The sequence below is a fragment of the Lissotriton helveticus genome, chromosome 10 (genome assembly GCF_964261635.1).
Source record: "Lissotriton helveticus chromosome 10, aLisHel1.1, whole genome shotgun sequence".
In the NCBI taxonomy this organism is placed as follows: Eukaryota; Metazoa; Chordata; class Amphibia; order Caudata; family Salamandridae; genus Lissotriton; species Lissotriton helveticus.
This window is the reverse complement of record NC_136071.1, coordinates 203005978-203031181: the sequence shown is the minus strand read 5'-3', so window position 1 is coordinate 203031181 and position 25204 is coordinate 203005978.

Below are 25204 nucleotides of genomic sequence, written 5' to 3'. Positions count from 1 at the left end.
GGAGGGGTATGCTGCAACCACGTTTAAAAATTATACTATGTAACTTATTTTGGTGACTTTTTGCATAAATGTTAACATTGTTAACCTCTGGATGCTACTGTAACAGTTAAAAGGAGGGTTGTCCTCAGGAGAGAGCTCAGGTTGTAGAATTAAATTAATTATGAAGCACCATTTTTTAAAGGAAAGACTGTAATCACATAGGTCAGCAAGGTAGGGGGTTACAGGACATCATTGAGCTGCTATTCGGAATGCTGGTATTGCACACCAGGTAAAATGGGATAAAAAATTGTGTTTTTTTATTAGTGTACATTTTAAATTAATGACTCAATATTCTATGGGGTTCACACTTTTTATCATGTGTAATTATATTTTGGAACTCGTTTTACCTATTGCCTATTTATATGATGAAATTGTGGAGTTTGTAAATTGGTCTGCTTTATGTAATGTGGTTACTATGTCTGCTTTGTTTTGATTTTACGCTCAATTAAAAAAAAAAGAGTCTCTCCTCCAGAGATCTTCGAGCTCCAAGAAGCTCCAGCCTCAAGCATCTCCTGCAATCAAGATCTTCGCCTACATCACATCCTTTGCGCTGTGGGTCTTCATCCTAAGTTTCACCTAAGTGAGCTGCTCGAGATCCTCCTGCGACTCCTGTGCCTCTGGCCTGTGGAAGGTCTCCTTCAACTCCTGTGGGTTCCCCTGCTTGCTCGGGCCTGCTCTGACTTACCTGCTCGTGGTGAGTCACTTGGACCTTGCTGGTCCTGATACTGCACCTTTTTCATCAACTACGTTGGTAGTCACTTCCAAGGCTTGTTGGTGCCCCTACCAGACACTGACCCCCTGGTTCTCGACATCCGACGTGGGACAGCTCATGAACGGCTTCTGGTCTGCTACAGCATCACCTAAAGTGCACAGCTGTAACTTCAAGGGCACCGTCAAACTCTCCTGAATCTCTGACATCGGTGGGCATTCTTCTCCAGTGCCTCCTATCACTCCTGGGTGGCATATACTGTCCCCTCAGCTTGCAAGTACCTCTCATCTTGAATCCACCTTTGGGTACCACTGGACACTTTCACCTTCTTCACCAACTGCATCTTTCCTGAAGTCCTCCATTGTGGTCTACGGCGGTTTCCGACATCACTTGGCACCTATGTACCCGGGTTCCCTGGTGTAGGTATCCTGGCTCCTGGGGTATCCACGGGAGGGGTGACTCTTCAACCTTCCATCTTCCACAGGGTTTCTTCAGGGTCCACTGGGAAGGGTCCTCCATGGCCTCCATGGCCCACCCTCCTCGGCAGGATATAAAATAATGGGGTCATTCCGTCCGCGCAGCGGGCGGGCGCAGCTGGCGCGCCAAAGGCACGCCAAAGGCAGGCCCGTCTGCGCCCGTCCGCGCCGGGCACGGGCCGAGTGCCACCCCCCCTGGTTCTGCCACGCCAACTCGCCTTACACCTTATACACATGCTATGCTAACTGACTTGCGCCCACAGCCAAAGGAAGGATGCACTAGGCACAGTTTGGACGATTTAAAGTCTACCTCTATATTAACCTGCAAACATTGTCAGGTATGCATCCCCCTCCTAAACAAATTGGTGGGAAGTTATGTTCAAAATCAAAAACAGACAATAAAGAATCCCATTATTGCTCTTATTAATGTTCGTTCATTGGCCAAACACAGGCAAGAAATTGCGGACTTAATCTTAGACAGGAATATTGACGTGATGTTCCTAACAGAGACCTGGATGGACAAAACATCGGACCCAGATCTTGTCATAGCCATCCCTAAAGGATTTCAAGCTTACAGACAGGATAGATTAGGCAAAAGAGGAGGAGGAATCGCAATAATAGCCCGGGACACTTTTAAAATACGGATTATGACAATTCCTACCACGACATGTGAGTCGTTTCAGTATGATATCTACTTGTCCCCCTCTTATAATTTCAGAGGTGTATTATTATATAGACGACCTGAGACGCGGTCGGGATTTCTTACAGAAATTGCCACCATTCTAGAATCACTAGCAATTGAGAAATCCATAACATTGTTAGGAGATTATAATTTCCACCTAGACAGCCCTGAAGATAAAGACACCATGGCCCTTCAGTCAGAAATGGAGGTCTGCGGCTTATCACAATTGGTGACGGGACCTACACATAACGCTGGCCACACACTTGATGGTATATTTACCAATTTACAAAACCTATCTATAACTGATGTCCTCCCCATGACTTGGACAGACCATCACTTAATATTAGGCACTATAAAAATTAGTGAGGCACCCTCCCCTAAACTGCCCCCCTCAAGGCAGGAATCATTCAAAGTATGGAAAGATATTAGCATTCCTAATCTTGGAGTATCTCTGGACAACTCTAAACCTATTTTTTCTACCGATCCAGAGATTGCAACAATACAGTATCAGGATTGGTTGGTCCACGCCACTAACGAACTAGTACCAATCAAACAAATGTCCAAAAACAGAAACTCTCCTTCGGCACCCTGGTACTCAGAGGAACTTAGAATGCATAAACAGCTTTGTAGAAACAAGGAGAGGCACTGGAGGAAAAGTTATGATGAGGAAAGTAAAGACAAGTACAAGAAGCTGCTAACTAAGTACAAACTTTTGATCCTGGAAGCCAAAAAGAAATATTATAAGGAGCAAATTGAGAATTGTAGTAACTCCACAAAAAAGCTCTTTGACATAACTAAACAACTTGCAGGAGCAGTTCCTGATCTGAATCCCCCAGCCTCACAAAAGTTTTGCGATTCAATAGCCTCTTACTTTTTTACTAAAGTAAATGATATCTTCTCGTCATTTACTATCTCTGATAAACAAAAAAGTAACGATATAAAGAGGCCACATACCGACAAAACTTTTTCGCAGTTTGCGGAAATCTCAGAAATTCAAACCCAGGACATCATCAAATCCATTAAATCAGGCTCAGCACTGGACCCCTGTCCTTTGAAAACCTTACGCCCATTAATGGATATCTTAATTCCGGTAATAACCCAGATCTGCAACCTAATGTTCCAAACTGGAATCTTTCCCACCTCTTTGAAAAAAACCTTATTAAAGCCACTTTTGAAGAAACCTGGCCTAGATAAAGCAGAGTTAAAAAATGACAGGCCCATAGCTAACCTTCCATTCTTAGCTAAAGTGGCAGAAAAAGCCATGAACACTCAACTTGCGGAATTCATCGAGCAAAACCAGCTGCTCGATGAAACTCAATTCGGATTCCGTAAGTTTCATGGTACAGAAACAGCGCTCATCAAGGCAGCAGATGACATCCGACTGATCCGAGATCAAGGTGGATCAGCACTATTGGTGCTTCTAGACCTCTCAGCCGCATTCGACACGGTCGACCACAAGATCTTGGTCGACCGTGTCGAGGGGATGGGAGTAAGGGGCCTAGCGAAGAAGTTACTGACATCGTTTCTGGCGGACAGATCACAGGCAGTCGCTTTGGGACAATTCGAGTCCACAGAGTTGTCCTTGCCATGTGGGGTACCTCAAGGTTCATCCCTGAGTCCGACACTTTTTAATATCTATGTGTCGGACCTCGCAAAAACCATCAGAGCGCATGGGATGAACCTTACCTCATATGCTGACGACACCCAGTTGATTCTGACGATCAGAGACGATGGGGAAGCAGTGGCGGAAAATTTTAAGGCAGGAATGCAGGCCATTGGCAGATGGATGTCCGAAAGTCGCTTAAAGCTGAATTCGGAAAAAACCGAAGTGGTAACTTTCGGTCACCTTAGCCCTAGCTGGTCTTCGGCATGGTGGCCACCATCTTTTGGAGCTCTGCCTAAACCAACCACGAAGGTGAGAAATTTGGGTGTCACCTTCGATGATAATCTGAATTTTGTGGCTCATGCCAATCAGATGACCTCGGGGGCTTTTTACAAACTACGTTTGGTAAAAAAGATCTTGCCATTTTTACCTGAATCTGTAGGCAGAACCCTGGTAATTGCCTTGGTTTTATCGGCACTAGATTACTGCAATGGCTTGTTTGCCAATGCCCAAATCAGGGTCATAAAAAAAATGCAGCTAGTGCAGAATGCTGCGGCCAGGCTACTCTCAGGTGTTCCTAGATTTAAACCAATATCTAACACCCTGAGAGAGCTACACTGGCTCCCAGTAAAGAATCGAATAAAGTTTAAGACCTTGTGCATTGTGTACAAGGCCTTGCACCAACAAGCTCCACAATTTTTGAGAAAGCACCTCATACTGTACCAACCTTCCCGACCACTCCGGTCTGCGAAGATGAACGATCTAGTAGTGCCACGTACTAGATTAGTAAACTGGGGAGATAGACGCTTTCTGGTGGCCGCCCCTAAATTGTGGAATACTCTTCCGCAATCAATCAGAGCTAGCCCAAATCTGCTGTCATTCAGGAAACAGCTGAAAACATGGTTGTTTAACCTCTAAAAGTCTAGAAGCCAAAGTTAGGAGAGTCTGCAGATTACAGCGCCGAGATGCCTTCGGGCAATTGTTCGCGCTATATTAAATGTTAATAAATAAATAAATAAATAAACATGGTGTTCCTAGACACTCACCTTGGGTGGTTCCTGGGGTCCCGGACTCTTTTATGTCTTCTGGGGCCATTCATGACTTAAATTGTGGTTCGCATTCCACTATATTTGTATATGGTTTGGTATCCCCCTGGAGACCAGTGTATATTCTGTGATTTACAAATTCTAGTGACAAAGTATTGTGTGTATTGTGCATATATCTCCAGGGAGGAGATACTGTACTGTGTTAGTGAGTGTTAATAATAAATACATATTTCTTATAATTACACTGTGTGGTTCTTTTTCCCTTAACCTATACCATAAGATTACATACTAGTAAAACAAGCTGCTTTACACTCCTTCTGGACTAAGCCTGAAGGCTGCTTTTCACAGCTACCACTTAGAGAGCTTTCTAAGGTTGTCTAAGACCACTAAAATCACCATAAGGGTTGTCTGGATTAGTACAGGATGCTACACTTACATAAGTGAGCACCATATACTAAGTCAGCTTCTCACAAGGTATGACAGACCACTAGGAAGAAATGGAGGGGCAGCACATCCCTGATCAGTACCATAAGGGGGAGGGGGAAGTTGAGGAAGACGAGGTCATCTGTAATGCTGAAATCAGGTGTGCCTTGTATACTGCTGATACCGTTGCAAGCAAAGTTAACACCTCCCTTACCTTAGGGCGCCATCCCTGGCTCCACATGTCTGGTTTCAAGTCTGAGGAGCTACAGCACCTTGTCAACCTGCTGTTCGATCGGTAGCACCTCTTCGACCCTCAGATTGATATGATGTGTGAGAAGATCAAAAAGACACAGACAGCCAAGGCAATGGGCACCATGCAGGTCCCCTCTGGCAGGGGTTCCATTGCGCAGTTCAGAGGAGGCTCCAAAGCCATCTCCCCAGAACCTTCCCAGTCCTACCACAGGCAGAAACAGGGCTATTACCAGCAGGGCAGCAGAGGTTTCACACCATGCATTTTGAGGGAATGGTTTCAATGGTAGAGGCAGAGGCTCCATCAGCAAGGGAGTCCATACCTCTAAAAACTGACTTGCCTTGCATCCTGCAATCAAACAGGTGTCGGTGGACTTTAGGGATTTCTTCCCCATTGGGAGGACATCACCTCCGACCGGTGGGTCTTATCCACTGTTGAGCATGGCTAATGCCTAGAGCCCATCACCACCCCACCAATCATCTACTGTATACACTCAGCCTCGAACATTTCACACTGTTTTGAGACGAGGTCCAGGCACTCCTGTCAAAAGGAGCCATAGAGCCAGAGACCCTCCAACACTAGTGCAAGGACATATACTTCCTTATCCCCTAAAAGGATGGTTCCTTCAGACCAATTCTCGACCTCCAGTCCACTCAATTTATACATCCTGTTAGAACACTTCCTTATTCAACCTACGGGATGTCATCCCTCTGCTATAGCAAGGCAGCTTCATGGCCACCCTCCAGCTGAAGGACACCTACTTCCACATCCAGATTCATCCAGCTCATTGGCGATACCTCTTCATGATAAGTGGTCAACACTACCAGTTCAAAGTGTTGTCCTTCGGAGTCACCCCGGCTCCAAGGATCTTCACCATTGGTGGCTGTCCACCTAAGAAGGAAGGGAATCCATGTTTTCCTTTACCGCCATAATTGGTGGATCAAGAGTGCAAGCAGACAAGATTGTCTGACTCACACCCAGGCCACAGTTTCCCTCCTTCACAGGTTAGGGTTCATAGTAAATGCCACAAAGTCCCACTTGAAACAACTCCAGGTCCAGCCTTTCTTAGGAGTAGTCCTCAATTCTGTTGTGGGCAAAGCCTTTCGCAGCCCCTAGAGGGTGTATCCGTTCCAACAGCTACTGCCGCGTTTTCAGCCACTCAGTCAGCTCTCATTCTTATGGATACATATACCTTCAGATTCTTCACCTTTTGAATATCTCCATGTGCCAGCTTGGATGGAAACCTTTTCGATAGCTCTCGCAGGTTGACAGGAGGCGTAAGAATCTACATGGCTCCCCACATGGCACATCATTACATCAGTGGACCCATAAAGCACCCCCTGTCGACGTGTTGAAGTCAGTTCCCTTTTTTCAATAATGTCACCTGCTTGGAAATCTGGTTTTAAATCCTGTAAGGACTGTCAAATGTCTATAACTGATCTCCATGACATTTGCCTTTGATTTCGGGGATCGGACCATGATGTTGACATCTGTTCCAATTGCCAGAGGGTGAACCCAAAGGCTCTTAAAGAGAGATAGGTGAAGTGGTTCATGACTAGAGCTAGGAATGAGAAGAGAGGTAGCCATAAGTCTCAGCCTCGCTCAAGATTATCATCTCCTTCCTCTTTGAAGTCGGCGAAGAAGAAAAAGTGCTGTAATAAGTCTCAACCTCGGTCATCTAATGATATGTCACAGAGGTCAGTTTCTCCGCAACCGAATTGGGAGGAAGATTGTCTGCTTTTTCCGGCTCCTTCTGCAGTGCACTTCCAACGTTACCTTCATTACTGGCACCTCTGCAGCCCTCGGAATCAGTGCCTCATCCTCAGCAGGAGTACCCAGCTTTTCCAGGTAGGGATCTCAGTCACTTCCTGAATGCTATGTTCGGCGTTTTTGATAGGTCCATGGTTCCATTTGGTGCACCTGCAGGTCCTATGGGTCCTCTGGCTTATTCTTGGGAAGGTTTTTCGGCACCTTACCAGCAAGCCCCTTTTATGCCTTTCATGCTGATGGCCCAGATACACAGTCAACTCAGGCATTGATGGAAGTTCCTAGAGGGAGGACACCATCTCCTTGCAGACATCTCAGGCTTTGACTCTGGTGCCTCTTAAGACGTCTCTGGAACCATTACGACACCTAGGACTCCATTGCTGACATCGCCGATACTGGACATTCTAGTAGTCCAAGCCTCTTGTTCTTCTAAGCTAACTCCAGAATTATTCCCAACTTCCCCTACAGATATGGAATCCAAAAAGATGGAGAAGTCAGATAAAAAGATTTTTTCTTTTTTCGGAGCATGGCTCTCAAATCATGTAATGCTACATGCTTTCTAGGGAGATACATAATGCCCTTATGGATTTTGCAATAGCGGTTATTCCCAAACTGTCTGAAGATGTTCTGCAGCCCGCCAAGTAATAGTCTGGTTTGGATACAGCAGATTCTGTTGCTCGAACAATGAGTACTTCAATATTTACCTATATGCACGCATGGGTAAGGGGTTCTGGCATTTCTCAGGATATTTTACAGTACCCTTTTAGATTTTTTTGTTTGATCACTCGTGTCTATTTGGAGCTAACTCAGACTCTGCTTTAGAACAATTCAAGAACAGTAAAGCCACACCTCATTCCTTGGGTCTTGAGTCTGAGCCAAGGAAGGGATTATAGACAATGTAACCAGTTTCAAGGTGTTCTATTACATGGACATCAGCAGTATGGCCTACATCACCAACAGTAATTGTCTAACCTCATCTACAAGTACTACAGAGGACGTGGTAGGTCTAGGCAGTGAGCCATGAACACAACAGTGATTTCAGTCTTCCCTCAATCCTCAAAAGATTCAAAACATTCAGGCTATGATTTTGATTGTTTCAGAATGGAATGATTATTCCTGTCCTGAAAGTCTTCTGCTTGTTAGCCTCCTGCATTCTGTTGGTCACCCATGCATGCTGGCACATGAGGGCCCTCCAGTGGTGCCTCCACAGGCAGTGCGTTCAGCACAACAGTGATCTATAAGCCTGTATCAAAGTCTCTAGAGACAATGCAGTGGATCTTCAATGGTGACGTTTGACTGGCAATCTCCCTCAAGGGAAACCTTTTCACCTTCCTTCAACGGTAGCCACAGTCATAACGGATGCCTACACCGTAGGGTGGGGAGCTCATCTGGAGATCAGGGGACTTTGGTCTCCAGAGGAACAGTTGTTTCATATCAGTATATTAGAATTGCATTGGATACAGCTGACTCTCAAGGCCTTTCTCCCTTCCCTTTGCAGTCAGTCAATAATGGTCTTGACGGACACCACTACCCCAACAAAAGCAAAGAGGTTTAAAGTCATCTCTACTCTGCAGAGAAGCACTTCCTCTCCGATCCCGGGCTCGGATTCATCAGATTTCTGTGATAGCAAATCACCTGGCCGGGGTTCTCAGTGAGCGTACAGACAGTCTCAGCTGGCTTTATTCAGCTGCCCATGAGGGGCGTCTCCTTCGGGAAGTGGTACTATATACGTTACAGCTTTTGGGTACTCCTAAAATAGACCTTTCTGCCACTCAAGAGAATACAAACTGCCCGTTGTTCTGCAGCCTCTAGTATCCGAGGCAGGGGACGTGTTTCAATTGAGCAGGAGTCCCCAGCTGCTGTATGGGGTTCCTCCCATTTCCTTGATTCCTCGAGCGACGAGGAAGATTTGTCTTGACCGGTCCCAAGTAATGATGCTCGCCCGGACTCCCATGAAGACTGTGGTATGCAGACTTCATTCTTCTCTCCCTGTGACCTCTGTTCCATCTCCCTTTCAAGGCAGACATCCTCTCACAGTCTCAGGGGTAGGTTCTACACCCCCACCTCCAGAGCCTGCACCTACGTACCTATACATTGAACATGGCAACCTGAGTTCTTTTTCACTTACCCCTGATGTGTTTGATGTTATTTTATTGTCCAGAAGACACTCCACCAAATATGTTTATGGTGGCAGAAGGGCTAGATGTGTTAAGTGGTGTGATGATAATTCTTTAGATCCTTTAAATGCTCATTTGTATAATATTTCGCAAATTTCCTTCTTTTTGGCCCAGCAGGGCTGTGCAGTTGCCACTGTTAAGGGTTACTTGTCAGCACTTTTGGGTTTTCTCTGTTTACCAGATCAGCCTTTCCTGTTTACATTTTCTAAAATTTTGAGATTCATTAAGAGACGTACAAATAAAAATCCTCCTACTCTCTTTGTTATGCCTCAGTGGGATCTTAATTTAGTTTTAACTTATCTGATGTGTCCTCTGTTTGAAGACCTTCACAGTTGCAGTTTGAGACTTATAACAGTAAAGACAATTTTTCTTACTACCATAATATCTGCTAGGCGAGTTAGTGAGCTAACCTTCTTTCCAGATAAGCCAGTATTGAGAGCCAGGGCAGTGTTCCTGCTAAAAGTGGTTACTCCCTTCCATCCTATCCATCAATCTTTCCACATTCTATCCTCCTCCCTATTCAACCAAAGAGGAGGAAAGACTTCATCAATTGGACTCCAAAAGAGCTGTCAGTTTCTACATGGACAGGAAATGTAAATTCAGACTGGATGACCAGCTTTTTGTGCGGTACATTGGGAAAATAAAGATAAAGGCAGTTCACAAAAGAACACTGTCAAGATAGATCATCCTTTGAATTAAGATATGCTACGCCATGGCATGCAAAGATCCCCCTGAAGATATCTGTGCTCAGGCTACTAGAGCTAAATCTTATACCTCCGCTTTAGCTAGAAGAGTTCCTGTAGGAGATATTTGTAAAGCAGCGACTTAGGCCTCCCTCCACACTTTTGCGAAACACTTGTTTAGATTCCAAAGTGAGGAAAAATGCTCACTTTGCTTGTTCTGTTTTGCTGGACTTTTTAGTATAGACAGACATGCTCTCACCTCCCGGTTTGGAACTGCTTGGGTATTCTTTTTCAAGGTGAGAACCCAGCAGGTATATGTATCCATCAGAAGAACAAGTTACTTACTTTCGGTAACACTTTTTCTGGTCAATACAGTATCTACCTGTGGATTCCTCAACGAGCCACCCCTCCCCATTGCATGACTGTATATATCAAAGGAGCTGATTTATGTATATTAGGTATGTATATTAGTTACCAAAGCCTCGGACCCTTTCAAGCAAGTGATATATATATATATTGAGTTTTATACAGCACGAGCATAACCCAGGTCAGGAAAAATATTACAATATAACACATGTTCATGAGCGATACAGGAAAACACAAGGACAAGCTGGTGGAGGGGGACCTATCCAAGGCAAAGCAGAAAGTCTATATAGTACTTTCAGTTCTTTTTTTAAGGAGTTGTTGAGGAATTCAGTCTAATTTAAGAAGGCAATGAGTTGCACATACTCGGGCAATACCTGAGAAAGCATGGTTATAAGTATTCTTCTATCTGAAATTTTTGAGGTTTCAGCAATAGGGTGATGGAATTCCTGGAGGATCTTCAAACGCCGGATAATTCCAGTTTTTGCATAAGGTACAGGGGGGTGCTGAAGTGTTTGGCTTTGTGGGTCATGCAGGAAACTTTTCAGACACTCACCCCCCAGTCACAGATCTGGGTTGAAGCCATCATCATTCTTTAGCTCACTTCGCCAACTCAGTTCAGACCCAGCCAAACACAAATCAGTCTTGACCGTGTTCCTCAGGGCTGGGTCCATCATCTCCTTGTGTTTGCTTCAATTAAAAATTGCCTGCATGACCCACAAAGCCTGTGCCTGGAGTGGTAAAAGGCTTTTATTGTTTTACAGCTTAAAGATTTTGCTGTAAAAATGGCACAAGACTTTGTCCCTTTCCAGCTCGGTATGGATGCCACTGTGCTAGTTCTATGCTTACAAAATTTGCTAGAAACACAGACATTTGAGATGAGCAGATTCAGAGTGTTGCTAGTGTTGCAGGGTGCTCTGTATAGGAGCTGCTCTCCACCTAAATTTGGGAACTACCCAGAGTTCTCTGCTTCCTGTTTTACATAATTTATTCAGCACTCTAAGTCTAAAAGGTTATTGTTTTGACTTATACTGGGTGCTCCCTTGTGTCTGGACAAAGCTATACCTCTCTGAAGATGCTCTAATTAGAGCGAAACATGTGTTTAGGGGTTTCTTTTATGCATTATAGGTTGGCTTGGATGGTATTTCACCAATCCAAAGCTGTAATACTGTGCCGGGGAGTGGTGAAAGGCTTTTGTTGTTGTACAGCTCAGCATGGATAGCACTATGTTAATCCAATGCTTAAGGATTTTACTGGATAAATGGCAAGACTTTGTCGCTTTCTGGCTCGGCATGGATGGCACTGTGCTAGACATGCTTAAATTTTTTTCTAGAAAACAGTCATTTGAGGTGAGCAGATTCAGTGTCGCTGGTGTTTCAGGGTGCTCTATATAGGAGCTGCTCGCCACCTAAATATGGGAACAACCCAGACTTCTCTGCTTCCTATTTTACATAATTTATTCAGCACTCTAAGCATGAAAGGGTACTGTTTTGACTTATATATGTATGGGATGGCCCTTACTACAACTTAGCAGTGTCAAACAGATTTGGGCCCCTAACTACCTTGGACGAGAACGACTGACAATCAACTAGTAGGTATTTGCTTAGGAATAAGAAGGTTTTTTCTGCTGAAAACTCAGATGTATTAACCCCGCAAGGCCCGGTACTGGATAAGCGAGTGGATGAAGGGGAAAGTAATCCAAACAGTGATGATGCTCCTGAGGGGAATCATATGGAAACAATTGACCATCGGGCAGGAGTGTGTAAAATCCTTTTTTTTAATATTGCAGGCTTAAAGAACAAAGTGAATGACCCGGTTTGGTTGAACTTTATCAGTAACTTCGATGCTTTGTGCTTGCTAGAGACCTGGGCCATTAACAATGTACACATTAACGGGTTTAAAACATATTACACACCCGCAATTCAATCATCTAGCGGTAGGCCGAAAGGGGGGGATATGCGTTTATGTCTCAAATTTTCTAGGGGCACATAGCATCGAGATGGTCATTTCAGAAATTTACTATCAAATCATCCTAATACATATGGATTCCAACAGTACATTGGTTTTGATTAATTTTTATAATAATGTGGAAAAAGGCAAGTTGGGAGCTATATTAGAGAAGCTTACCGGGCCATTAGCAGTTTAAAACTAAAAGATGATATTGATACCATCCCTATTTGGGGTGGGGATTTTAACATTAGCTTGTGCCCATTTGCTGAAATAGGGAACTGTGGTTTAACTTTGGATAAGGATGACCCCCGATTCACTTCCAACACACGGATAAAGGAGAGTTGTTTAATGATATCATGTTTCAACATGACCTTGGATTTTCAAACTGTTGATGCACGCCTAATGTGGAGTTTGGTCACACATTTATAGGTAGAGGAGCTAAATCAACTATTGATTTTATTGTCATGCCAAATCGCCATGCAAGTCATGTGAAAGGGTATTATACCCATCAAAATGTTATGAGCAATCATTTGGCAATTAGCGTGAACATATCGATTTCAAAATGTGTATCAAGGAAAAATTGCAAGAAAGCAGCATGGGTGCAGAATATAAAATTGGGAAGAACAAACGGTTATTCAATCCGCTGGGTGAGCCGGGACCCTGCGGAGTTAAGTAAAGAAATAGTTATAAAGGCATTAGACCCAATTCTGATATGTCTAAGTGAGAGTCCTACACATGAAGATGTTTTAAAAGCTTTTAACTGTATTACTGAGATGGTCAAAAGAACGCGGTCAGTGGAATACAAAGGCATGTGTAACTCCAGGAAGGGATGGTTCGATAAAAACTGTACTAAAAGCTATTCAGACCTAAAGAATGCCCTAAACAGAGTGGTAAGAGACAAGAGCAAGATCAGGGCCTGTAGAAAGTTGAATAATGCAGCCAGGAAAAACAGGATGAATGAGTTGAAAGACAAGGCTTGGGAGAACCTTAGCGATGCCGCAGAGAGTAAAGATAGCCTGAAATTCTGGTGGGCAGTGAATGCCCCATTCCTCAATAATAATTTAGATGCACCATCAATTGAGGTGGTTATAGAGGAAAGTACTTGGATAGACTTTTTTTTACAAAAGTCTACTCGAAACCGAGGGTTATCGAGGGAATAGATCAGAGTCAAGATATAGGGAGGGCACAACAGAACTTCATGCCTATACATTTTCACATTTCACTCCAAGACGTTATCGCAGCAGTAAAGGCAAGCAAGAGCGGCAAGGCTGCCGGCCCTGATAGGATACCTATCGATCTCTATAAAAGGTTTTTTTAAGTACATGGTCTGAATCAATTATAGTCCCCATTTTTACAAAAGGGTGAGCGGGAGAACCCTGCTTGCTACTGTCCAATATTTTTGTTGGACTCTTTAATGAAGGTGGCGTGCAGAATTGTTCTAGATCGATTACAGGCATGGACTGAAGAAAACAGTATTTTAAGTGACATCCAGTATGGTTTTAGAGCCGGTCTAGGAACTAACAAGCAGATTTTAAATCTTAGTATTTTAATAGGTAACTATACGCAGGCTAAAGCAGGGAAATTCTATTTGGCTTCTGTTGACCTCACAGCTGCTTTTGATTGCGTAATTCACAATAAGCTGTGGGGAGTTCTTAACGAATTAAAAGTTGACCCTGTTTTAATTAAGTTTTTAAGGCAGTTATATTCTGGAGCCACTGCAAAAGTCTGTTACAGAACAAAGGACGAGTGTACCGCGCCATTTAAAGTGGAGAGGGGCGTAAGGCAAGGTTGCGTTTTGGCACCACTCCTGTTCTTATTATATACTAACACTTTGGAACAGGTGTTGTGTCACACACTAGGGATCTGCCATCTGTACATACCCGCCCGATAGCCTCTCTCCTCTATGCCGATAACGCGGTACTTATGGCTTTCACTCAGATCGGCCTACAGAGGGCTCTTTCCTTTTATACTAGTTTTATGGATAAGCTCGGTTTGAAACTGAACGCAAAGAAAAGCTTTGTCATGTCATGTGGGAGAGGGAAAACCAAGCATAGAAGTTACCAGGCGGTGGGGAGTAGGGTTGAAACCATCAACTCGTTTAGCTATCTGGGTGTCCTTTTTAATAGAACTGGCTCTTGGGCTCCAGCTGTCAAGGCCAGGAGCTTACTTTTCATGAAGTCCATTGCGGCCCTAATAAACTTTACAAAAAAATGGGGGAAAAGCCTGCCTGAAATCTTACTAAAAATGTATCAAGCAAAATGTGTGAGCATAGCAGTTTATGGGGCAACATATTGAAATTGCCTTCTTTAGGTTTATTTTAGCAGTCCTAGCTAGAGCTCCAGTTTTCAATTGTCACAGCAAATTAGGCATTATATATATCTCCGATTTAATTAAGGTTCAACCGGTATTGCTGTGGCACAGAATTTGGACTTCAGCTAGAACCGGCCTTAACAGGGAAATAATAATGGATGCATTTGAGATTAGATAATGTCTGCAAAATGTTATGGCTTAACTATGTAAAAAAAATGTATGCAAGATATTGGACACCCAGAGTATTTTACCTCACCTGATAACATGAATTCTATTAAACGGAAGGATTTTTAAAAAACTTGTACGACCACCTAGAAGAAAATAGGCTAACTCTAGAGATGAACAAACCCCTGATTGATTGATTGATATGGTGGTTAAGACCAAATAATTACTATAACATGCGATATTCAACCATATTTGTTAAGTGTCACTGGAAGATACAATAGATACTAACGAGATTTAGATTTGGGACTTTCCATCGTCTGATCACCCACCCAGCTAATAATGATTGGTCAAGGGAACTTTGCCGATGCCCTTGTGACAATATCTCATCACAAACTGCAATACATGCAATTCTATTCTGTAAATTTTATAGCAACAAAAGGCGCAGAGGGATAATACCCCTATTAAAATAGGGAGGATGGAGGCAGTGTCGCCCTGCCTTCGTGCATTTACAGATGTTGGGAAATTGTTACTGTATCGGCTCCATGCTGGGTTTTTTAAAGAGTGTGTTGAGGACTAGGAAATGCCTATATAACTAAACCACAAGATACGTAACAGGTTGATATTATCTAGTGTGAGATGGGCCATTTTAGGAACTGCAGATTGTTTACATGTATTTTATGATTTTTTAGGAATTTATATCGATGAGATGTATGGTTTTAGAGCCGGTCTAGGAACTAACAAGCAGATTTTAAATCTTAGTATTTTAATAGGTAAATATACGCAGGCTAAAGCAGGGAAATTCTATTTGGCTTCTGTTGACCTCACAGCTGCTTTTGATTGCGTAATTCACAATAAGCTGTGGGGAGTTCTTAACGAATTAAAAGTTGACCCTGTTTTAATTAAGTTTTTAAGGCAGTTATATTCTGGAGCCACTGCAAAAGTCTGTTACAGAACAAAGGACGAGTGTACCGCGCCATTTAAAGTGGAGAGGGGCTTAAGGCAAGGTTGCGTTTTGGCACCACTCCTGTTCTTATTATATACTAACACTTTGGAACAGGTGTTGTGTCACACACTAGGGATCTGCCATCTGTACATACCCGCCCGATAGCCTCTCTCCTCTATGCCGATAACGCGGTACTTATGGCTTTCACTCAGATCGGCCTACAGAGGGCTCTTTCCTTTTATACTAGTTTTATGGATAAGCTCGGTTTGAAACTGAACGCAAAGAAAAGCTTTGTCATGTCATGTGGGAGAGGGAAAACCAAGCATAGAAGTTACCAGGCGGTGGGGAGTAAGGTTGAAACCATCAACTCGTTTAGCTATCTGGGTGTCCTTTTTAATAGAACTGGCTCTTGGGCTCCAGCTGTCAAGGCCAGGAGCTTACTTTTCATGAAGTCCATTGCGGCCCTAATAAACTTTACAAAAAAATGGGGGAAAAGCCTGCCTGAAATCTTACTAAAAATGTATCAAGCAAAATGTGTGAGCATAGCAGTTTATGGGGCAACATATTGAAATTGCCTTCTTTAGGTTTATTTTAGCAGTCCTAGCTAGTGCTCCAGTTTTCAATTGTCACAGCAAATTAGGCATTATATATATCTCCGATTTAATTAAGGTTCAACCGGTATTGCTGTGGCACAGAATTTGGACTTCAGCTAGAACCGGCCTTAACAGGGAAATAATAATGGATGCATTTGAGATTAGATAATGTCTGCAAAATTTTATGGCTTAACTATGTAAAAAAATGTATGCAAGATATTGGACACCCAGAGTATTTTACCTCACCTGATAACAGGAATTCTATTAAACGGAAGGATTTTTAAAAAAACTTGTACGACCCACCTAGAAGAAAATAGGCTAACTCTAGAGATGAACAAACCCCTGATTGATTGATTGATATGGTGGTTAAGACCAAATAATTACTATAACATGCGATATTCAACCATATTTGTTAAGTGTCACTGGAAGATACAATAGATACTAACGAGATTTAGATTTGGGACTTTCCATCGTCTGATCACCCACCCAGCTAATAATGATTGGTCAAGGGAACTTTGCCGATGCCCTTGTGACAATATCTCATCACAAACTGCAATACATGCAATTCTATTCTGTAAATTTTATAGCAACAAAAGGCGCAGAGGGATAATACCCCTATTAAAACAGGGAGGATGGAGGCAGTGTCGCCCTGCCTTCGTGCATTTACAGATGTTGGGAAATTGTTACTGTATCGGCTCCATGCTGGGTTTTTTAAAGAGTGTGTTGAGGACTAGGAAATGCCTATATAACTAAACCACAAGATACGTAACAGGTTGATATTATCTAGTGTGAGATGGGCCATTTTAGGAACTGCAGATTGTTTACATGTATTTTATGATTTTTTAGGAATTTATATCGATGAGATGTATATTGACGAATTGTATATGTAAATTATGATGAATTATTCTTTTTATATGTCTGCTTTTATGATTTTAATGTTTAAAATCGAATAAAGCTTGTTTTGACTTTGATTTTGACTTATATCTGTGTGTGTATATATATGCGTGTGTGTATATATATATATATATGTGTGTGTGACTATATACGTGTCTGTATATATATATATATGTGTGTGTATATATGTGTGTATATATATATATATGTGTGTGTATATATGTGTGTATATATATATATATATATGTGTATATATATATATATATGTGTGTGAGTATATATGTGTGTGTATATATATATATATATATATATTCCATTATGCTGCCACAGTTGGAGGTGCACGCAATGACAGATGAACTCAGCCACCACAGTTAAGTCCTTTATTGAGGCACAACAGGACACAGCGCTGGATATTTCATTAAGTGTCCGTCTGTGTCCGTTGAAAGTTAAATGCACAAGATCTGTCATTCTGCAATACGGTTTCTCAATTTTTCAAATCCTGCAGCTCACAAACAGCGCGTTGGGGCTTAATGAAATATCCAGCGCTGTGTCCTGTTGTGCCTCAATAAAGGACTTAACTGTGGTGGCTGAGTTCGTCTGTCATTGCGTGCACCTCCAACTGTGGCAGCGTAATGGAACATATTTACCGGCCGAGCCAGGTCGGGAAGGTAGCAACATCACGAAGTTGTTTGTGAGCTGCAGGATTCGAAAAATTGAGAAACCGTATTGCAGAATGACAGATCTTGTGCATTTAACTTTCAACGGACACAGATTTGGAGGCCCGACTAGGGGTTTGATTTTATCTTGCAGGAGGCAGAGCCCAACATGGGTCATATGGTGGTTGGAGGACTACGAATCCCAGAAGTCCAAAGATGACGTCAGCAATAAATGCTATGAAACAGGACGAACCAGGGACTTGTTCTCTTCCGACGTCTGTCGCTGCATGCCCGCCCCGTGAGCAAGGAGCATAAGGAGCTCCGAAACGCGTTGGGGCTTAATGAAATATCCAGCGCTGTGTCCTGTTGTGCCTCAATAAAGGACTTAACTGTGGTGGCTGAGTTTGTCTGTCATTGCGTGCACCTCCAACTGTGGCAGCGTAATGGAATATATATATATATATATATATATATATATATATATATATATATCGCAGCTCCAAACATCCACAAACAATCTGTTTGTAAGGAAAGCAGCACACGCAGGGGGTAGTTCCACATAGAATTTATTGGGGAACTTCACAGCATACGACGCGTTTCGCCAGAGGGCTTCGTCAGGCTATATATCTCAAATCTGCTTTATACAAGTTTATCCATTAATGTTTGGTCTTGCTTCCTGCTCAACTGAATGCATTGGAATCAAGAATCTTGTTATCTCATCCTTCGTGAGATGGAGAGGAAGGGTCTGGACATGTATCCTCAGATCCTCAGTGGCAACATCATCTTAAGTGCTGCTATCCTGTCCACCCACGATAATGCATGAGAACATCAGTAGGATAGGGTGGAGTTAGCCACTTATAAGTGTGCCTTGAGCTCCCTCTCAAGTTTAAATGGAGGTTACGTGTCAGATGGATTCCTAGAGAACGATCATTCCTTATTTATTAGTAGACTATATAACCAAATAGGGGCTAGAATATGTACTAAGTATTATATTTATATTTTGCTTTAGAGTTAAATTGGGACCTCTAGCATTGTCCACAGAAGCAAACCCATATAGCAATATAAATTTAAAAGGAAAAACATTAATGTTGGACCCGAGAGCGTTAGCAGTTGAATATGTTAGGAATGTCTCATGAAATTATAGATGAAAGAATTCCTCTTGTCTTTAATTATTTTTGAAGACTATACACAGTAATCAACCCAGCATCCAGGGATCTCTAGTGCTGCTACAGAAGTGAATCAGGTTCCGCAATATGTACCTTAAAGGGTATCACATTAGTGCTGATCTGAGCGAGTGATCTTCAGTCCAATATGATAGTGATGTTTTATTAATTCGCATTCTTTTGTGGTTTTATTGCATAATTAACCTGATAGGAAATGCAAACGTTAAGGAACTCCTTCATCTACCTATGACAAAATAATTGGTACAAATACCTGTATTGAAATTACCGATGATATATGGTATATCCAGTTTTAGTAATCACAAGATCACTATACGGATAGCACGTTGTGCCATTTTATTACCTCAGAATTGCTCAAATGGGATAAAATCAAACGTGGAACCAAATGAAAGTATCAGAACATTGTAAATGATAGGACTACTAATAATACGAGAATGCTAATGCATGCTGTCCTCTTTCATGCAGTTCTGTCTAGTTATTCATTCTACATGGAAATGCAGCATTCATATTCTTATAAAAGAATACCGAATATAATGTAAACTTACAATGCTGCTGATAGCATTTGAATGATTAGTCATGCTGTATTCTTCTAAAGTCTCCCCTTTTCTGCTCTTTTCCTTTTCCCTACTATATGTCAAGATCCACTCATCTGAATGTCAGGCTTTCTGTAGGAGTGAAGAGATTAAACCAATCCCCCGAGGCTAATCGTCAACACACAATAAATATAGGGTGCTGGTAATTAACCCCTATGGGAAGAGGGCTGGGATTGAACAGAGAGAGAAAGATATTGCCACAAACTGATTTCTTCCCTCCATGAAGCGTTCTATGGAAAGTGCTTATTCTCGAATACTTTTCTGCTTCTGGTTACCAGCTGGAGATCAAAGGGTACAACGTATAAAGGAAAACGTGAAACAATTCAATTCTTACATCAACAGGCTTTAGATATCACCTTGATCGTTACTGACAACTGCTCACATAACACGTAGAGTTATGGTAAAAGAACATATTCAATCATGTACTCTCATTTTCATCTCAATTAGGTACATTGAAAACAAGTAATGATTTTCCTGTAGTATTTGTTCACAACCGCTTTTGCTTAGTTTATTGTTTTCTCTGTACATTAGTTTTGTGGTCCTTTTCTCTTTTAGAATCTTCTCTTGGTACGCCTGTTGTTTTCGTGTGCTTTAACGAAAAGTTCAGTAGTAAGGAGCAGATTTACAAGAACTACGGCATCTCTGCATTTTAGCAGAGATGCGCCAGTTAATTTGTGACACGTAAAAAAACCCTTGCGCTACCATGGAGGAATCGTATTTACAATGCGGCACACCGTTGCACAAGGATAGAAAGATGTGTGACGAATCTTTTGGCATGTTGCAAGAACGATGCAACTGCAGCAATGGTCAGGAATGTCTATTCCTATCGTGCTGCGTCACTCCTTGGGCCTGCTTCAAGCAGGCGCAAGGTTTTGACGCATTCGCGTCGTAAAAGTGACTCAGTGAAATCTCGGATTTCACTGCGTCACTTTTAAGAGGCTTTCTTGCATCAGAACGCCCACCCTGCATACATTATACCTGACGCAGGTATTATGTAGCTCAGGGCTCCTCAACGTGACGCATCTCCCTTGATGCGTCACGTTGGAAATATGTCGTAACATGGCGCATTGTTTACGATGGCGTTGCGTCACAGAAGTGACACAACAGCAGCGTAAGGTTGTCGCGAGTGGCTTGTAAATCTGCCCAAAGTGTTTATATTGCTCATTTTGGGGCATATGTACAAGCTCCTATCGCCACTACAACCTCACTTTTATCGACGTTGTGGTGGCGATAGGAGCTGTGCCATATTTACAATGCAGCGTTAAGCCACTCAACGTGGCTTAACGCTGTCTTGTAAATTAGGCCCCCTTTCACGCTATGGTTGGCGTGAAAGGGGTGGGCAGTGTGTGTTTTGGTGGGTATTCCACAGCAACACCCATTGTTTTTGACGTTGCCCCCTATTTACAAGGGTGGCGTACATAGGTGGCAGCGCCAAAACTAAGACTAGGTAAAACTTGGTCTTAAGTTGGCGAAACGAGGAGAAATGCATTATTTCTCCTTGTTTTTGCTTTTTCCATGTGTGCTGCCTTGTGCAGCACACATGGAAAAAGCAGAATGCCATGGATTGTTTATATACAGGAAGGTCCCCCTTCCTGTAGATAAACAATCCTTTTAAAAAATGCCATTTTGTGACTTTCATGTGGGCTGCATGAAGCAGTACACATGACAGTGACAGAATGGCGTTTTAGAATTGTTTATGTGCAGGAAGGGACACCTTCCTACACATAAACAATCCTCCCCTGCATGCAGACACCCGTGCACAATGGTGCAAGGGTGACTGCGTTGGCATTAAGTTGCTAAGCTTGGCGCCATCGCAGGGGAAAACGCAAGGCTGCACCACATTCTTGTAAATATGGTGCAGCCTTGCGTTTCAGAAGTGGGAGAGAGGCTTTAAGTCATGACGGCTAACGCCTCTCTCCGCCACTTCCTTGTACATATCCCCCTTTGTTTTTAAATCAATGACTTTGTAACACAACTTTCATGTAGGATAGATGATCATGGGCACATTTCAAAGGTTTTTGAGATTAGGGCACTAACCTGAAAAATTAATTTTGTTCTGGAAACATCGGTGGTACCACGATCTTACTGTAACTCTTGTTTGCTCTTTTTCTCTCTAGGAATGTTGTATGAGAAGGACCATAGCTGACAAATTTTAGTAGTTCTCCAGTGCTGGAATCTTTCATAGATGCGCATGCTTGAATCATTCCCCATCGTCTAAATGGGAGTCCCACGGCACATTAAAATAGCTATCCAAAGTTTAACAGACCAGAAATGCCCTAAGCCCTTTAGTTTTGTAACATATAGGGCCAGATGTAGGTATCCAAATACCGGTCGGTACTGGTATTTGGATACTGAGATGTAGGGCATTTCAAAATACAGTTTCGGTAATTTTACCGATTCAGTAATTTTACCGATTCGGTAAATCTACAGATTCGGTAAAATTAGGGCATGTATGTCTGCAACATGTGCACCCATTCACAATTGAGGGGTTCAACAGGGTGTCAAAGTGACACCCTGCCACCCTTCAATGTTTCCCCCTTTTACCGAATCGGTAAATACCGATTCGGTAATTGGCATTCATTCCAATGGGCCTCCAGGCCCATAGGAATGAATGGCAATTACCGAATCGGTATTTACCGATTCGGTAATTACCGAATCTTAACGATTCGGTAATTTTTCACCTACATACCATTTTCCGAAATTAAAATACCGAATCGGTATGATTCGGCATTTTAGAGTCGGTAAAATGGAATTACCTACATCTGGCCCTTAGTCTTTTTATTTTAAAAAGAGACCAAAAAAGAGACCAAAATTAGGTTTTAACCAATCTGGTTGCCCTGCTCCTTTAGAACACCACTGTGAGGAGCACAAGTGTAAGAGAGATACCCACAGGGCCGGACTGGGAACCAAAACCGGCCCTGGCAAAGTGCTCGGCCAGCCCCCCCTCGGGGGGTCGAGCGCTTTGCCAGGGCCGCTTTTCGGCCGATTTTGTTACAGGGCCGATTTTGCAGCTATGCTGCAAAAACGGCTCTGTAACAAAAACGGCCCCCAGGGCCCAAAACCGGCCCCCACCCTTGCGGCCGACCGGGGGATTGCCCGGTGCACACAACGGCCAGTCCGGGCCTGGATACCCAGAAAAAAGAGAGAAAGGTGAGCTTCCTCAGGGGTGAATGGTGGGTCACATGTGAATCTATGAGATTCCAATACTGGAGAACTACAGTTACAGGTAAGGAACTTTTTTTCTTATTCCAGCATTGGAACTTTCAGAGATTCACATGCTTGATAAGCGGTTATGAAGCACATTTTAAATATAAATGCCAAACATGCACTTGCAGAAATGTAATCATGGATATTTAAATATGCATATTGTTTTGAGAAGCATGGACCCTAAGGGCACATAAAAAAAAATATATATATATATATATATATATTTTTTTTTTTTTTCTGTGCAGACCCTCAACAATAACCACCAAGTCCCAGAGGGTCCCAGAAAGGCACCACACCAAACAGCAAGTTCAAGTTGTTCACTTCATATTTATTTGCTTTTTTTCTTTTGTCATTTCTCCATAAGTTTCAACCATGCAAAATGCTTCAGGTAACAAAAAAATACGACCTACGCGTTTCGGCCAGAGGCCTTCGTCGGGGTCATGTGATAGCAAGTGAAGGGTGTTTAAAAAGGGGATGGTTTGACCCGTCCCCAATTAACAAAAATCCTAAAGTTTAAAAAGAGAGAGGTGTGTCATTTAAGGGAACAGACAATCACATTCATTTTTAGATTTGATAATTGTGGGCTGCATGGATTCCTATATGAACTTGGTAAGTATTTAAAATCAAATTACATTGTAAATTCATGTAGGATTTAGATATACTTACTTTTGCAACAATAGTTAAGAGATTACCCAGTAACCGTGTGGCATCAAATACGTATGTGTCATGTGCATAGAGTCCAAATCTTTATACATACATACATACATAACCCCACTTATGCTGATAAATAAAGCAGCTCACTGGATGAGTAGAAAGGCAGGATTTAACATCGTTAATCACAGGCATATTTTAATGGCTAGAAGGGTGCCCTGGATTGGCAACACCAGGAAATGCTTTCCAGGGGACAGCGTGATCATGTATCCAAGGTACCCTGAGCTTGTACGCAATTTACTCATGCAGAGCAAGGAGTTTTACCATGATGAGGGTAAATCCAGTATTAGAATGCTCCCTATGGGTTTTTTTACAGGCATATGATGACCCTACACAACGGGGATGAATATAGGGGACATTTGGCAGAAACAAATGGGGGGGGGTCCAATAGTCTCAGTAACTAACCGTTATGTCCCCTTTAATAATGCAAGGGATCTTAACGATATTGACTGACTGGACCTGTTGTCAGCAACCAGGGGTGCTCAAGGGTTGGAGATTCACCCCATTAACACAGACACAGGTGGGACAGTCACGGCAAATCTAAATGAGGATACCACAAACCTATTACATTCAGAGCTTTTGGGTTCTGGAACGCAGGAACTTTGGGCCAGATGTAGGTAGCCTAATACCGGTTGGTAACGGGCAAAATTACCGAATTTCGGCCGTTACCGACCGGTATTAGGCTTTTCAGATGTAAGAGGCCAAAATGAAGGATTCGGTAATTTACTGAATTGGTAATTTAAGGAATCAGTAAATTACAGAATTCTTAAAATACCGATTCGGTAAATTACCGAATCCTTAATGTAGGGAGCACTCAATTGAATGCTTTTCTCATTTCAGGACTACAAGTTGGTGGAAAATATCGAAAACCGTGAAAAAAGCAATTTTTAACAGTGCCATGTGGCAGACATACATGTCCTTAGGGCATGTATGTGTGCCACATGTGCACCCATGCACTATTCAGGGGTGCAACAGGGTGTCAATGTGACACCCTGCCACCCTTGTAGGTCTTCGCCCCTATTACCGATTCGGTATTTACCGAATCGGTAATTCCCATTCATTCCTATCGGCCTCCAGGCCCATAGGAATGAATGGGACTTACCGATTCGGTAAATACCGAATCGGTAAATACCGATTCTTACCGATTCGGTAAAGTTTACCGAATCATTAGCTACATCATATTTACCAATTCCTAAATACCGAATCGGTAAAATTCGGTATTTAGGAATCGGTAATGTGTGATTACCTACATCTGGCCCTAAGTCACTTACTCACAGTACCCCATGGTCCACAATCTGGCCTTACACAAGATAGTCTTGACGGACATAGCCAGAGAGATTTTAAGATAATCTCCTGGAATATAGCAGGCCTGTCTGCTAAATTTAAAAATGATGATTGGCTAGTCTATATTAAGAAATCTCAAGTCATCTGTCTACAGGAAATGTGGGAGGTGGAAAGTAGCATGCTCCATCTGGAGGCTACCACACCTATTTTGTGCCAGCACGTAAAACTGCATCGGGGAGAGCAAAGGGAGGACTGATTATATATGTTGACCTCAACCTACAGGGCAGAAGGACTGATCTGGGTTGGAACTCAGATTTTATGCAGGGAATTAGATTCTATAACAAGGGCCACAAGCTAAATTGTATTAATTTTTATAATGCAATCTTATCGGGTCAGAGTACTATAAGAGTGGACGAGTTGGAGAGCTGGCTGGCACATATTCAGGAGCCAGGGGCGTTGATGTCCCAGCTGGTTTTAGCTGGCGACTTCAACTGCCACC